The 17,435-nt window shown below is 36.7% G+C and overlaps 1 protein-coding gene across 1 annotated transcript in view; it reads right to left on the bottom strand.

Annotated features, from left to right (window-relative positions):
* Window positions 1–17,435, bottom strand: part of GBE1 (1,4-alpha-glucan branching enzyme 1) — a 304,227-nt gene that overhangs the window by 40,990 nt on the left and 245,802 nt on the right. The gene's annotated exons all lie outside the window — the stretch shown is intronic.

The raw sequence follows: 17,435 nt of genomic DNA, 5'->3' as shown, positions 1-17,435 counted from the left end.
CTATTATATCCATTTCACAGATGAGAAATCCAAAGCTCTAGACAGTTAAGGGATTTGCCCAACCTCACATGGATAATAACTAGAAAAGCAACCGTTAAAATTTAGTTCTTCTCATTAAAATCCAAAGCTCTGGGCTTCCCTGGTGGCGCAGTGGTTGAGAGTCCGCCTGCCGATGCAGGGGACACGGGTTCGTGCCTCGGTCCGGGAAAATCCCACATGCTGCGGAGCGGCTGGGCCCGTGAGCCACAGCCGCTGAGCCTGCGCGTCCGGAGCCTGTGCTCCGCAACGGGAGAGGCCACAGCAGTGAGAGGCCCGCGTTCCGCAAAAACAAAAACAAAACCAAAGTTCTTTCTACCTCATCACATCAGGCAAGTACGTTTCAAACTTCAGGTGCTACAGAAACCCGAGTCATCACTTTTATTATTCATTTTCCCCATCCCTTTCTCAGATCCATGTGCCACCATTAGATGTATATCTTTAAATGTGTGTGTGTGTGTGTGTGTGTGTGTATGGCTGGGACACTTCGTTGGGAACCCATTTGATATTATTTCTCATTATAATGATGAGAACCAGAAACCCGATACACTTTTAAAATGAAATAAAATAATAACACCTACATATTATACATTCTTCCTTCTGAAAATCAAATTTAGATATTAGTGGTCTAATAGACTGGCTCCTATTGTTTTCCCCAGGTTAGATTTCTATTTTATGGCTTCTTTTTTTCCTCCTAAAAATTAAACACTACTTTCCAAAATTTACTTACATTTGCCACTTTAATGAGGCAATTTTCTAAGCCACAGATTTCTCCTTTGAGTTGGAAAGTACCGTAGCTGATACAAGTATGTCCTACTTTAAAGGAGATAGTTGCTAAGTGAAATAAGTCAGACAGAAAAAGACAAATACCGTATGATCTAACTGATATGTGGCGTCTAAAAACAACAATAAAAACAACCAACCAGCAAACAAAAAACAAGTGCACGGATACAGAGAACAGACCAGTAGTTGCCTGAGGTAGGGGTGGGGAGTTGGGCAAATGGGTGAAGAGGGTCAAAAGATATAAATTTCCAGTTATAAAATAAAAATTAAAAAATATGGGGATGTAATGTAAAACATGGTGACTGTAGTTGATAATACTGCATATTTGAAAGTTAGCTAGGAGAGAGGGTCTTGAGAGTTGACGTCACAAGAAAAAAAAAACTTTTGTAACTATGTAGGGTGATGGATCTTAACCTGACTGGATGATCATTTTGCAATATATACAAATGCTGAGTCATTGTGTTGTACATCTGAAACTAATGTAATGTTATGTCACTTATACTTCAATAAAAAAGAAAGGTAGAAAAGAAGCTAGCATATTAATAGTCTAATAAATAAAAACTAACAAGCTATGATGTAATTCAAAATGGTTTACTGTAGAGTTGCTTTAAATGGTAAACTCTGCTAAGAAACACTGCAATTTACATTTAACTTTTCAGGACTATAGTCATCAAAATAAAAATAACATCCAAATATGTCTGTAGCAGCTTCATAAAAATTAAAGTGTCTGCAAAAATTTTCCTTAATTCGAGTATTTCAGTCTAAACAATATTTCTTATATTGTTGTCTGCTATGTGACAGAGGAGGGAACCAGATTTCTAACTCTGCGGGCCTTTATTTACCTTATGGTGTCTTAAAGTGATACGGGAACTTCCCTCTGCTACACTTAGGAGTCCTGCTTAGGTCTGGAGCCTGATTCATATCAGCCCATGGTGAACCCCTGGCATAGCTTGCTCCATCATCCATTCAAAAAGCAAAACGATGCACCTCCAGAATTGTAGTCCAGCATATTCATTGCTGATAATGAAGGTACTGCCAGTCTGGGGAAAATTATATGTCCTAGTACTGGTGGGATTTCAACTAGTTGGGAATTTAGGAGAGACCAGAAATGCCATAGGGTAGCTAAAGTATAGTAGCCTACAAACCGGATCCGAGCTCTCTATAGGCAAAATACTTTTATTTTGGTATGACCATGAATCTCTGAGTTGACTCCAGTATTAATAAGCAATTTCTTTAGCCTTTTTGGGGGGAGATTGTTATATCACTGCCATCATGATTATCATAGTAGAATCAGCAACAAAAGCTTAATGTTGGCTTATTATTTGCCAGGTACTATTCTAAGCATTGCACATGAATTAATTCCTTTCATTTTCAACAACCCTGAAGTAGTTACTATTATTGGCCCAGTTTTATAGGTAAGGAAACTGAGGCACAGAGAGTTATTAAGTAGTGGGGCCTATTAGCCCAGACAGTTTGATTTTAGCACCCTCACTCTTGGTTACCACTCTCCCGTATTGCTTAGAAGCAGATACCATGGAAATATAGTGCAAAAATTGACCAAACTCTCGTATGTGGACATAGATTCCAAGATAATGGAATGATGTGCAAATGTGTTGAGTGAGAAGGTGAGATGTAGTAAGAAGTTTGGTTTAGCCATGGAATAGGGCTTGTGGTAAGGAGAGGAGGTGAGACAAGCAGGAGGAAGCTAGATTAGGATGGGCCTTACAATCTTTAAACCTTAAGCTACTTTTAAGTAGGGAGATGCAAAGCTCAAATGTGTTTTTATTAAAGTATCTCTGGTAAATAAGAAGACACTGGATATTGGAAATAGCTGAATGGTAGGAAAGCTAACATGGAATTCAAAGTATAAGATAAGAAATAACCAGGGGAGTTCCCTGGTGGTCCAGTGGACTCTGCGCCTTCCCTGCCAAGGGCCCAGTTTCGATCCCTGGTTGGGGAACTAAGATCCCACTAGCCACACGGCACAGCCAAAAAAAAAAAAAAAAAGAGAGATGACCAGATGCAGTGTCAATGGAGAAAAGAATGGCATTTTTGAGGTGGAAATAACAGGATTTGATGACTGCCTGCTGCATGGATTTTAATTCCAATGAGGACATTTATGGGAAACATGAATTTAGGCAATTGAATCTCTCCGGGACTCAGTTTCCTCACCTGTAAAATAGGATAACAAGTTTCATAAAAGCTCTTTTAAGGTTCAAACGAGGTAAGTAAGGCACTTGGTACAGGGTCTGGCAGCTAAAGCTTTCAATGTTTGGCAGCTTTTACATTACACACTCATTACTGATGTTGCTCAGGAAAGAATGACATAAAACCCAATAAGTGAGAGTTACTATAAACCTAAAATTTCTGCCTCCCATCATTCTGAGGAGGGAACTGACCAGCCCAACTCTGCAGCAGACACACAAGCAACCAGGGTGAATTCAAGGCAGCTATTTGGCTCTTCTTCACTTGGTTTCATGGTACAACATTATTCTTCTCTTTAAAGTGTGGAAATTCTACACTGATGCGTTTATTCGTATATTTAATAATAGAAACACATTTCCCTAAGCCAAGTATTAATGTTCTTTGAATTATCTATTTTAGATCTTAAAAGGCAGAATTGACTGTGAAAGTAATTTTGCTAGAAGACACCCAGATTGATAGGGCAAATCAGGTTGCTATGTTAGGAATCCCCTGTCTACACTCTTCCTTCATTATTCCTACTACATGTTCATCCTGCAACCCCTGAACAAGCTCTCAGGGGTTATTTATAGTTATACTATATATTATACACACACATATATGCTATATATTGTATATATTATGCTATATAGTATATATTTTTATAGTATATATATAGTATACAGATGATTCTATTCCACCTAAAATTAACATTTTAGGCAACCTTCTAAAACTATAGCTCTGTTCTGGTTGAAACATTCCTGGCATTTGAGGACCTCCTCATCTCCTAATTTCTTCCCAGTCTTCTTGAAAATGTGACCCAGGTCACAATTTCTGTTGCTTGCCATCTTTTCTATCTGCCTCAAGGTAGACTAATGAGGTAAAAACATAAATTTTCCTCCAGTGTATAGTTTAGCTTCTCTCTTAGTATCCCTCCTTGGAAGCCTAGTTTTTATCAGTACAGAATTGAATGGTGAGTTTGACCAAAACTACTAGAAGCAGTATTAACCCATCTCATAATCTAATTAAAAGCTAACTGCCTGCTGCCCAGAAACAGACAGACAGACAGACACACACACACACACACACACACACGGAGCCTCAAGGATTCATGGACTCCATTCAAAAACTGATACAATGTGAAACTACATTATTATCATTTATTTGAACATTCTACCATGAAAATTCACATCCTTATGATCTACAGAGTAAACAACGATTGAAGAGTAGCACGATTACAATAAATGAAGTAACAGATGCAAATTATTTAGAAGAGTACAAGACACAAAATATGTAGCTCAATAAATCTTAGCTACTATTATTATAGTATTATATTTTCTTTTATTATTTTTATTGTACAAGTAACGTACTCATATATTATTTTTAAAAATCACAATTAAATGCATACACACAATATCTGAAATCTTATCAGATAGCCACTTGCTATGGTCTGAGTGTTAGTGTCCCCCCCAAATTCATATGTTGAAATTTAATCCTCAGTATGATGGTCTTAGGATGTCGGACCTTTGGAAGGTGTTTAGGTCATGCGGGTAGAGCCCATATGAAAGTGATTAGCGCTTTTATAAATATGAGACTCCACTGAGCTCCCTTTCTCCTTCCACCACAAAAGGATATGACTAGAAGTCTACGACCTGGAAAAGGTCCCTGTCTCAACCATGCTGGCACTCTGATCTCAGACCCCCAGTCTCCAGAAATTGTGAGAAATAAAATTTTATTGTTTATAAGCTACCCGGTCTTTGGCATTTCATTATAGCAGCCCAAGTGAAATGACATCACTGTTTCCCTGTTGATAAATATTTATTTTTATTTTTATCTATAGCAATAGCTATATATATCTCTATCTATATCCATACCTATACTTATATACATATCCATCTATCTATTTATCTATCTATCTTACCTACCTACCTACCTACCTACCTACTTACAACTAGCTTTTGAAAAAAGGTAGATATATTATATACTATTTTGAATTTTAATATAAACACTTTCCATGTTAATAAGTATATTATCACCATGACGGTATTCCATTTTGTGCATAAAATGCAATTTTATTTAACAACTTTCCTCATGTTAGTCATTTTGGCTTTTTCTAATATTCTAGCATTATATAAAAAGACCAGTCTTATAAATACACCTCTGTACACTTGTCTGGTATTTCCCTAACATCAACTGAATAAGTAAAATACAGGTTCAAAAGGTAAATAGTAGACAGGATTCTAAGAGAAAACATTTCCTAAGTTTTGAACATTGCTAATTATTTGAAGACACAGGCACAAGGTAGTAAATTGCTTCTCAAAATAATGTTTAACACATACACAAATTATATTCCTTAATGTATATGTTTAAGTTTCTAGTTTAAAAGTACTCTTTATTACTTAAATTTAAGACTTCATTTTAGTGCCTTCTAACATACATTGATCTTAAACGTTCATTTATCTTTTCAATAACATCTAAAACTATTAACTATTAAGAAGAAAATTTATTACATGGGGCAAATTAAGTACTTGGAAAAAATATAAGAAAAAGATGAAAGTGGTAAAAATGTTTGGTATCATAATCCAATTTAGGATTTTGTATGTCACTACTTTAAAGAACATTCCAATAAGCATACTTACATAATATGGAATATGAAATTAAATTTCTGAGTTAGAAAAAAGAACTGTTTAAAAAAATATGACATGAAGAAGACCCTATTCTATTAGAGAATAATTTATTAGTCTTTATTAGAGACTAATTTAGATTCTCTAAAAAATCTCCTGGAGAGGCTTCTTTTTAAATTGAAAGATATAGCAAGTTGTATACAACAAAGAAATAGAAAAATTCCATTAGTGATTGCAGACAAAACATTTTAGAGTGGCTTTTGAATGTTATCTCTGTTGTAAAGGATCTGACAAGGGGCCAATTAAGTTTAATATAGACAAATGCAACATTAAATTCATATTTGGTTCAAAACTGTAAACACAAGCATAAAATAAATGGAAGCAAATAGCAGAAAGACTTTCAAAGTGACCCTGGTTAACACTGAACCATTCTCAGACTGAAAAGAGAAAAGTGGAAAATGCCCGTTAGTATCTTACACTAGTTCTCAGCTCACAAACCTAATGAAGAAAAACATTATCATTAAAACAAGTTAAGAATGTTCTTCTCAGCTGTGGTCTACAGATTACTTAGGAAATGTGGCAGCACTCGAGAGAGTACAGTGAAACATGCTCACCCAAATAAGCTTATAAATAAGGCCTGCTGTATATAAAGATGGATAAGAGGGCTTCCCTGGTGGCGCAGTGGTTGAGAGTCCGCCTGCCGATGCAGGAGACACGGGTTCGTGCCCTGGTCCGGGAAGATCCCACATGCCGCGGAGCAACTAAGCCCGTGAGCCATGGCCGCTGAGCCTGTGCGTCCGGAGCCTGTGCTCCGCAATGGGAGAGGCCACAACAGTGAGAGGTCCGCATACCGCAAAAAAAAAAAAAAAAAAAAAAAAAAAAAAAAAAAAAAAAGATGGATAAGAAATCTAAATGTATTCAGGTAATGGGAAAGAAGGTAGTTGATTTGTTTTAGTACAAATAACTTGATGGAATAGGGAACACATGATCGGAATCAGCATTTTAATGTAACCAAATTAAAAAATGTGTGTGTATATATATTTCTAAATTATATATAAATATGTTATGTTTACATGCATACATAATATATGTATACATTCCTCAGTGAAAGCAACAGGCATTTATAACCTGGGGTTCATGCTTTGCTACCGACTCCTGATATTTTATGCAAAATGTTGTATGTATGTTCATCTGTGCATTTTTCTGAGGAGAGAAAGGTGTTCTTCAGATGCTCCAGGCGTCTGAGTCTTAAAAAGGGTAAGAAGTACTCACTGTATTAGAATGTTAGGAACTAGAAGAATGAAACACAAGTGAGGGTTTCTAGGCTACATAAAAAAGAAAAAAAAAAGTAGAAGCCTAAATCGATGAAAGCATTTTAAAACTCTTCGGCTGGTTTACTCAACATATAAGAGGCTTAGAAAAGTCACACTTAAACTAACTCTAGTGCAGAGAGGCAATGAGTGTGACTCCTGAGAACAAGACTTTCAAGTCCAAAATATGCATTACAAGTAACCTGGCACTAACCATCAAAGCATGCTCTTTCTGCTCATTAAATTATAATTATGATCACTAATGTAATACATAGGATGGTACTCGTTTCAAAATGAAGGGAGGATGGTAATTTTTTGAGCTGTGACTTGGGACATTTTGTAAGAAAACTCACAGTTCAGGCCATGATTCATTGCATTCAATATAGTAACAGAAGTGGATGCTTCCAGAAATGAGAAGCCTGAAAGCTTTAGCTAAAGCACTTTAAAACAAACACAGGGAAGCAAGTGACTAACACTGCTATGGTTAATTAATGCTTCTAGAAAATTCTACACAGTTCCTTTTCTCCCTTTCCATTTCCTCTGTAAACAGCACCATTCATGCCTGATAAATTGTGAAAAATCTCTTAAGCGTGAAATTCCTATTGGGATTTCTTTTCCTGTAATTAATTTTTTGCTGTTTGATGTAAAGGTCCAAACTATAAATTGACAAGAAGCCAGCTGCTGCAGTGATGAAATTCGAGACAATACAACTAATGAAAAAAAGCCCCAGCTCTGTTAGCTGAACATTTTGATTAGCCGGTTTGTGTGTTTTGTTTCTCTAAACTGTAATACATACTAATTTTACCTAGGAATTAATTAAAGTCTATCACAGCCTCCATGCTGTGGATGTTATGTAACTCTTTGTTGATACCAAGTTTATGTATATATGAGAATAAGGTACAGTTTTAATGAGAATATAAAAACCTTTAGCTCCTACTCCTCTTAACTGTACTGAAGACTAACTCTTAAAAGGAAGTATCTATTTTAAAATCAAATGCTTTGGTCTTTCTCAAGGCCATCAAGTCACCAGAAGATGAGGCACAGAATAAAATATTTTTCTATATTAGGGAGTTTGATTTCCCTTTTTAGAAAGATAAATTTGCTATCTACTACTACATCCCACCTTTTTTTTTTTTTTTTTTTGTGGTACGTGGGCCTCTTACTGTTGTGGCCTCTCCCGTTGCGCAGCACAAGGCTCCGGACGCGCAGGCTCAGCAGCCATGGCTCACGGGCCCAGCCGCTCCGCTGCATGTGGGATCTTCCCGGACCGGGGCACGAACCCGTGTCCCCTGAATCGGCAGGCGGATTCTCAACCACTGCGCCACCAGGGAAGCTCCTCCATCCCACCTTTGACATTGATCACTATGGTTCCAGGCAGGGGCTATACTACACTTCTTTTCTTCATTCTCCACAGCATGTTCCCGTGTATTATACCTACAACAGGGACTCCTTAAATATTTGTTAAGGTTGGATGTTTCCCTCTACAACTGATAAAGGTCTAACATAATCTCTTTTGAGGTTCAGAAACAAAATATGACAGTCAGACCCAGAAGAGGAGATAAAGACAAGCCGGACAAAACTCAGCAGTGCTACCGGGATTTACCCTTAAAGTCTATCACAGCCTCCATTCTGCGGATTTTAGGTAACTCTGTTGATATCAAGTGTATCTATATATACACATATAATGTGTATAAATACATATATGTGTGTATGTATATATGGTAATGAAAATATTTTAAAAAACCAAACAAACTTTAATGCCCATTCCTCTTACCTGCACTGAAGACTATTTTAAAATCAAATGCTACGGTCTCTGGGTTCTCCCTGGAGCCTCCCTCGTGTACACTCTTCCTTCAAAAGGTGCAAGTCAGTGATTATATTCTGAGCCCCATGACTCCCTATATTGACCATATGCTCAACTATAACACAAAATTCTAATTTTAAAACTACTGAGGTGTACCCTGTGTATCAGATAACGTGCTCAGGGTACATCAGCATGGTCCCTTTCCTCATAGAGCTTACAATCTAATGAGGAAGAAAGACAGAATTAAACAAATATAAAAATACATATTTCCTTAAAGAGAGGAAGTTGGGGAGAAGGCTCAAAAAAGGCTTATGGGATCAGTACGAGTTGAAATAACAAGAAAATTGTAAGGGAGGAAAGGAGAGGATGGCGGCAAACCTCCTCCAAGAGCAAATATAAATGCCCAGAGATGACAGCAGAGCAAATTAGGGAGGACGGACTGAAAATTATGTCAATATACAGGGAAGGGGGAAGAGTCAGTCTTAGGAACTCAATCTTGGAATTCTAGAATTTCCCTTGGTATTAAAACCAAAACAAACGAAACAAAAATCTTTGCATACTAGGCATGTATATAGCTTTTAGAAACATACAGGGTAACTGATGCCACGGGAATGGATGAAATTGCCTGGGGAGAAGACTCAGGGAATAGAGGCAGAAAAGAGAGTATAATGGGACAAAGTCTGAGGCACACGCATATGGCTAGTTGGGGTAGAGGAAGAGGGGCCTGGAAAAGCTGCCAGAGGAAGGGCCAGAGAGAGAAGAGGAAAACCATGGCGGTGGGAGATGGGAGACTGAGCCCTGAGAAGTAGTGCTTCCTAGAGGAAACAGCGCTCAACAGTATTAAGCGCTGGCGAGTTGAACTAAAATCCAAAGGCCTATAATAGATTGAGTAACAAGAGAGGACACTGATGAAAGAGAGCGATAGCAGTGATATCTGAGGGTATAACCAAAGAACTGAAAACTGTACTGTGAGAAATGAATGCTTTATTTTTTTCTATTTGTTTACTCTGATTTTCTGACAGGTAGTATATTTAACTAAACACCTGGGAGAGAATGGCTCATCTTAGTATGTAAGCTTTGCACTTGTAAATTTTAAATTCTGAGGCAGTTTATGGTATACATGTGTATGTATATATATTTCCTATTTTAAGACATTAAAAAAAAGGATTAGTATACTATTAGGTTTCCTTAAAATTCCTATAACAAATTTACCAACTAATATTTTGAACAAAAGACATAACTTCCAGTCCTTCAGCCCCTAGATAAAGGGCCTGGTGGTCTGAATCAAGCACTATAGCTGCTGTCTTGCTCCATCTAATAATACTGTCGTGACTATCGTTCATGCCTCTGACACTGTGACAGCTTAAAGGGGCCAGAAATAATGCTTCTGTTGGAGCTGCGGTAGTGAGGCTGGTCAATACTCTCATTCTGTCCTGCTCTCTCCAGCCTTCCCCCTGATTAATTATGCATAAAAAGTCTTGAGGCAATAGCCAAATAAGCTCTGGGCACTTGGGAAAACAATTTTCAACTTGAACTATGCTTGGACCATGGCCAAACCAATCAATACCTTTACTTATCTACATGATTAGAGTTGCTTTGGGTGATAAGTTCCCATCAATAAAGCACAGAATAGGGGGTGAACACTTGCTTACCTCAAGTGTTTTGATAAGAAGATTATCAAAATAAAACAAGCAAACAAACAAAAAATTCTCTTAACTATCAATGTCCGTAAGTAGAAAATCAGATTAACTTTATATTACCTACAAGTATGGTAGAATAAACGTAGACACGTTTATAAACCAGTCGTTTTAAATGCAGAAGAATTACCATTATTATATTGACGGGTAATTACATATTTCTTGATGCTTTCATTTAAATCACAAAAATGGAAAAATGCTTTAAATAAATGAAATGTAATCATAAAACTATATTAAAATAATAAAAGCAATAGTAATTACTTGAGAGCCCTCTAGATACACAGACTCCGTGCTAGAATTTTTAGCAGTTATTTCAGATAATAGTCGCAAAAACCGCTCAATATGGGAGGGGACATTATTCCTATTTTCAGATAATAGATCAGGAAGGTAATATAACTATCTAAGGTTATAATGTATAAAATATCAAAGTTAGTATTCAAACCTATATCATCTGTATTCTTTCCATTGTATCTGGCATTAGGTACTTAATTTGAACATTAGCTGGAAACCTACTATGAATGTACAGGCATTAGGGAAGGTAATGAAAGAGCTATAAAAAGGTGAAAAGGTATAGATTTCCAATTCCACTCTCAAGTGTACAAATATCCTTTTTTTTTTTTTTTTTTTTTTTCTTAGTGGTACGCGGGCGTCTGTTGTGGCCTCTCCCGTTGCGGAGCACAGGCTCCGGACGCGCAGGCTCAGCGGCCATGGCTCACGGGCCCAGCCGCTACGCGGCATGTGGGATCCTCCCGGACCAGGGCACGAACCCGTGTCCCTTGCATCGGCAGGCAGACTCTCAACCACTGTGCCACCAGGGAAGCCCTCAAGCGTACAAGCCCTCAAGTGTACAAATAAATTACCTATTACTGACCTGTGCTCCGTTTGTGCCTTGTGTGTCCTGCTACTGCTGCTGTTACTACTCCAAGTGATAGCTGTTTGGTCTCCATGAGGCCTTTTTAAACTTCTGTTCTGCAGGAAGGTTTTGGTGCTTGTGCTTCCACTAGTACTTAGTTGTAAATGTTTCCCTTGTTAAAACAATTACTTAAATAGTGTAAAAATTTTGGTTTGTTTTTTGCTTGTCTCAGACTGGGGATAGACATCCTATATCCTAGTTATCCTATATTTTAATTTATTATCCCTACTGCCTAATCTACTAACAGGCACAGAGTACCCGTTCAAGGATTAATTAAACCTGTGTTGAAAGAAAAAAATGAAGGAAATCTGCTTCCCTTAGTAGCCTATAGATTGCTTACGGAAAGTTCTGTCTTACTTTTTGATTATACAGTTCACAGCACAGGGACTCAGATAAAGAAAGTATCTAACAATTTTTTTTAACTGATTGCAAAATTGGTCTTTATAAGACCATAAGAAAAACAGACAAAAGTGCTTTGGGGTGGAAATGGGATGGATAAAGAGGAGCATATCCATGTCACCAGGGAGGGGAAGATGTATATCAGAAGATAACTTCAGATCTCTATTTCTCAGAGGCCTCCTCTGGTGTTCTCCTCTGAGTGCCATGCCAATAGGAGGTAGAATTTCAAACTGTTCATGTTGCTCTATATACTTTGACCTACATTCCATCTTCGTGGCACAATTTTGTTTTAAAATAAATAAAAGTATCATCAAACAAGGATAAGACAATGAACAAAACAAAAGAGACTGAATTGAGAATGTGTTATTTTTATGCAAACACAATTTTTAAGAGCTAGATAATATTTTCTTAAGAAAATTGATAGCAACAGTAATGGACTTTTGCCATTCATTCCAAAACCATTCTGATGCTACATGAAGCAGAGGACTCACGATACTCTTTTGACGGGGAGTGAAGTGGGAATAAGGGAGAAATTGTGGGGGAAAAAAAAGGGGTTCTTTAATAAAATTCTAACTGAATTCAGATTTTTCTGCAAGTAGTTAACAAATGTCTTAGAAAATGATTTGCTAATGGACAGCCTTGTAAAAAGTGTAAAAGTTTTGCATGCGAACAGGGCACCCACTGAAAGACTCCACACCTTTCTAGGTGGTAGAAAACAAGCGAGGAAGACAGTAATGCACAAACAAAGAATATACTGGCTGATTATAAAATTGATTATAGGGCTTCCCTGGTGGCGCAGTGGTTGAGAATCCGCCTGCCGATGCAGGGGACACGGGTTCGTGCCCCGGTCTGGGAAGATCCCATGTGCCGCGGAGCGGCTGGGCCCGTGAGCCATGGCCACTGAGCCTGCGTGTCCGGAGCCTGTGCTCCGCAACGGGAGAGGCCACAACAGTGAGAGGCCTGCGTACCACAAAAAAAAAAAAAAAAAAAAAAAAAAAATTGATTATACATGTGGCTTTGTGGCTATTCTAACTTTAGGTTTAGACTCAAAAGTTTAGTAGTGCAGTCACACTGTACTATTTTTCCCTAAAATTTGCCTATAATTTAGGATATGTTACCACTAAGTCAGGGTCAGTTCCCTGTGGTCACATCAAACATACATAGTAATAGAGATTAACACACTTCCCTAATGAATTATTAAGAGCTAAGCGATGCATTTAGAAGGGAAGCACATAACCACAGGAAGGAAGATTGGAAAGAAAATGTTCATTTAAATCCTCTATACTTCATAACCAACATCCATTTAACTCAATTCTGGTATCATTCCCAGGCTAGATGAATATTTCTGTAAGAATCTAATGCTCTTTCAAGGCACAGCCTGGATATAGCTTTTCTGAGGTTCAGTCTCCCACAGCCTTTCTTCTGTAGGCAGCAACTCTAACTCCCTAGTAGAGAGATTTAACTACCTGCTTATAACTTAATCAAAGAACCAGTATCAGTTTGCCTTTAGATGATGCTTCCATCCCTCCAAGTTCCTGCCAACAGCTAGTTATCCTTCTCTACTTCCCTGCTGTAAGCTCTTGTTTCCTCTCAGGCCGCTGGTGCCCAAGAAATGAGAAAAAAGTTCCCTAGCAGCATGGTGGCTTGTGGGAAACACTGTGAACTTCTTCCCCCAGCAAGAAGAAAGGTTCTCAGTAATTGTACTTGCTTGCTTCAGGTGTCTCCCTTTGCTCTGGATAAAATGGATTTCGAATTTTAAAAATGTCATGGAAAGTTTATGAATTAGCCTATCAACTGGCTTTGAAGGCAATTAAGTGGGAGGGTTCAAAAGCACAAACAATCCATGTCTTTAAAATAATAATATTTAAAATATTACGCACAAGTCTCCTAGAGAGGCTTGATGCGACGTAAACAACCGCCATCACCACCCTCTACACAGGTAAACCTTAAAATCTTCCATAAGGCTAAGTCAGTCTCTACACTTCCATAAAAGTTTAAGTTCTAATAAGAGAAAGGGTTTGGTGAAGAAAAGAACACAGAAACGAAGCAACACAACTAGTGATTTAATCAGTTGTGTGCTTAACTTTCATGGTATCCAACCATTTCATTAAACTATTCCATGTGGAAATGCTCATCTCTATTATTTGTCCCTAAATGAGTAGAGTTTCTTTGTTAGCCTTTAAGCTTTATCTCCCAATATACAGAACTTGCTTCAGGCAAACCAGATGACCCATAGTAATATGATACGGCCCATGTTTCCTGTTTCCATATCTTCTCTCCAGTTAGTCCTTGGCTTGTAATGCCTGTTACAAGTCAAAAAGGCAAACGCCTCCAGAAATTCTGTCCATTCTTCAACAACCAGCTTAAACATCACCTTCTATGTCAGAGACAAATCTCCTTCAGTCTAAGAAAATTACCTATTTTTTTTTTTTAGCTAGGTAAACTGATTTCAAGAAAAGATACATTTCCTAACTTCCCTTTATGGCTCTCCTTTATGGCGCTGTGTCTAATTTGTCCAAAGATATACAAGCAGAATTGTTTATGTGAAGATTTTTTCTAAAGAGCTGACTCAAAACGGTGGATATTCACTTCTGGTTCCTCTTCCTTCTTCCTTATGTAGAGAGTGTCTGGGTACTTATCTGGACTATGTGGGAAGGGCAGCATTTCAGGTTTGTGACTTTTACTTTATACAATGAAATGTTTTGTACATATAGATACACAATTAAGTGAATTTAATGTAATTGTACCAAAAAACATAAGGGTATGAAGAATATCTAAGTAAACTTCCATTCTTCAGGTTAGAAATTATATGTATAGTACAGAGGGAAACAATATGAAATATGCTATTATAGAACACATATCTTAATCTGAAATGAACATACTGTATTAATTTTTAAATAATATAAAGAAAGCTATTCAGAAATAAATGCTATAGCTTGCTTAAAGAGTAAAGAAATATCCAAGAGACTCTAATTACACTAAAAATATATTAAAATAAGCATCCAGAATCATGGCTCAACAGTCCCTCACAAATTGGTACATGAATGTATACAAATACTGTGTCAAAGTTGTCCCAAAACTTCTTGAAACTTTACGGAAAATCATTGTGTCTTTTTCAGAGGGGAAAAAGAAACTTTTAACATTCCAAATGACAGATGTCAAGACTCATGAAATACCTAAATATTCATAACTTAGCAGACATTCTAAACAACCATCCAAGGATATATACATATTTGCTTTAATGTTATTCCTGGGACCCATTAAAAAACAACTGTATAGGAACAGTGGGAGCACAGAGTGAAAACATACTAAGAGGTAAACTCTACTGACTTATATAACCACAAATTCCATTGCAGTTTTACGCTTTCAGATAATTTTCTGACTATAACCTAGTCAAGTCTTCAGTAAATAAAGAATTTCTCTTATAGAAATTAGAAAATAGGCAAAATTATGTGTATACAGTAAGTAAAACATGGGATATAGAAACAAATGACATGAATTTTAGTACTCTGTCACAATATATAACCTCAAGTTGTATAACTTTTCATTATTTGTAATATAGTTAGAACTTACACTTACTAAACACTTATTACATGCAAGGCATAATTCCAAAGACAACATCACTAAATATTTTAATTCTTACAAGTGCCCAGTAAGATAGGTATCATTATAATCCCCATTTATGACATGATGAAGGTGAAGTTCCAAAAAATTAAGTAATGTGCCACAGATGATACAGCTAGGAAGTAAAGCAGCCAGGATCCGAATGTGGGCAGACTGTCTCCAAACTTGAATTCATAACCATTGTGTTATACTGCCTCAGAATGAAAATTATAAAAAGGATACTGACTTTGCAGGTTGGTTGTACTAAGTGAAGTTATGCATGCAAAAATGCTTTATAAACTTTTGAAATTTAAAGAAATGCAATATTAATAGAAAAATGGCATAGGAGTATATACAGGAAAAAGAAAATGAAGAATAAGGATGCTGTGACTTGATTACTGGCTAAATGTTACAGACAAGGAAAAGGAAGGAGCAACTGAAATGACTCAAGAGTTCACCCATGGTTACTAGAAGAGAGATGATGATACTTATAATAATAATAATTTTTGAAAGGCATCACAGTTTGTAGGGAGGATGATTACAGTTTTGGATTCAGTGACTTTCAGAAGCCAACAAGATACCATGTAGAGATCTCAGGCAGGCAGTTTCCAAATTTATATTTGTAGTTTAGAACAAAAGGTTTGATCCGGGGATGTAGATGGGGGGGATTATCTGAATTAAAGAGATGGACAAAGTCTAAAAGTAGATGAGCTCTCTGAGAAAGAAAGAGTAGGGAAAAAGTAAAAGAGGCCCAGGACAACCCCTGAGGAAATATGTACATTGTAAAGAGAAACAAGGTGAAAAGGAGACTGTGAAGGAGACAGGGTCATGGTTGATAGAACAAGGAAGGCAGGGAAGGAAGACATGAGGGATGTCAAAGGGAACCAGGTGATCAAGAGAGTTCAGGGAGTAGATGCAGAGACCCACAGGTCAATGATGGCCTTAGAAACCAGTTTCCAGACTGAGGAAGGCAGTAGGAGACCTACAAGGGTTTGAGTGGGCAAAAGAATATGAGAAGGAGGGGTTAACACACATGACTATATAATGAAGTTTGCCAAAGTAGAGAGAAACAGATAGAAATACTAGTTAGTTTCACAGATTAGTAACCTATTTCTCAATTTGAAAAATGTACATTTGAAACCAATGTTCCAAGAGTTTTTGATAGTTTCTCAGATTCATTTCCTAGTTATTTTATAATTATCAAAATAATTAAAACAAATGTGTATAAAAATCATGGTGAAAAGAACTATTTCCAGTCCAATGCTTACTGTTGATATTGTATGTTTAGCCACACCATAAAAGGAGACATTTACTGTTTTATTTAAGTACAGTTGAAAAACAAAAACAATTCAGGTGTCACTAAAGTATATATCACCAAGTTGCAGGGGAAATACTGCTTGGTATAAAATATCTTGTGATAAGTGTCAGAAAACAGCAAACTTTTTTTCTAATCATTAAAATTCAAAAGTTCGGTTTTCCTATCGGTAAGTCATAATAATTATATCCACCTTTTCCAATTAACCTTCTCAAGACAAAACAAATATTAAAATATTCCTTACTCATAAGGAAACAAGTGTTTTATATACCCATGGTTAGTTACATAGATAGAAACTGATGTTAGGAAACAAAACTATTAATACAAATAGATTTCAGTACACTAAATACTAATGTGTATAATGGTTATATTATTTTCTTATCCAAGGAAATAATTTTGATAATATGCATATAACAATATGAGATATTAGAACTTTTTTCCAATTTAAACTTATGACCTTAAAGTCAACTAATTAAATATGAACAGATACCCTTGTCTTTTACTAAAAATATGATGGGTGTCTATAGGAAAAAAAATTAGAATGTAAAAGTTTCAGCTCTTTGTCTTAAGTTGTCTGGCCTTTGATGTTATATTTGCTCAGGCAACTATTGTCCTCATTTAGTCGAGAGCAGCATATATTGGCAAGGGAAAACAAAAAAAAGTGGAGAAGAATAAAAGAATTAAGTTGGAAGTAGGCTGGCGGTAATTGAAAACTTTTTTTTTCACTTTCAAAAATATTTAAAACTTAAATCCCTTTTAGCTACTTGAGA

The sequence above is a fragment of the Kogia breviceps genome, chromosome 5 (genome assembly GCF_026419965.1).
Source record: "Kogia breviceps isolate mKogBre1 chromosome 5, mKogBre1 haplotype 1, whole genome shotgun sequence".
Lineage (NCBI taxonomy): Eukaryota > Metazoa > Chordata > Mammalia > Artiodactyla > Physeteridae > Kogia > Kogia breviceps.
Note: the sequence above shows the minus strand (reverse complement) of the source record. Positions and strands in the feature narration are given on the sequence as shown.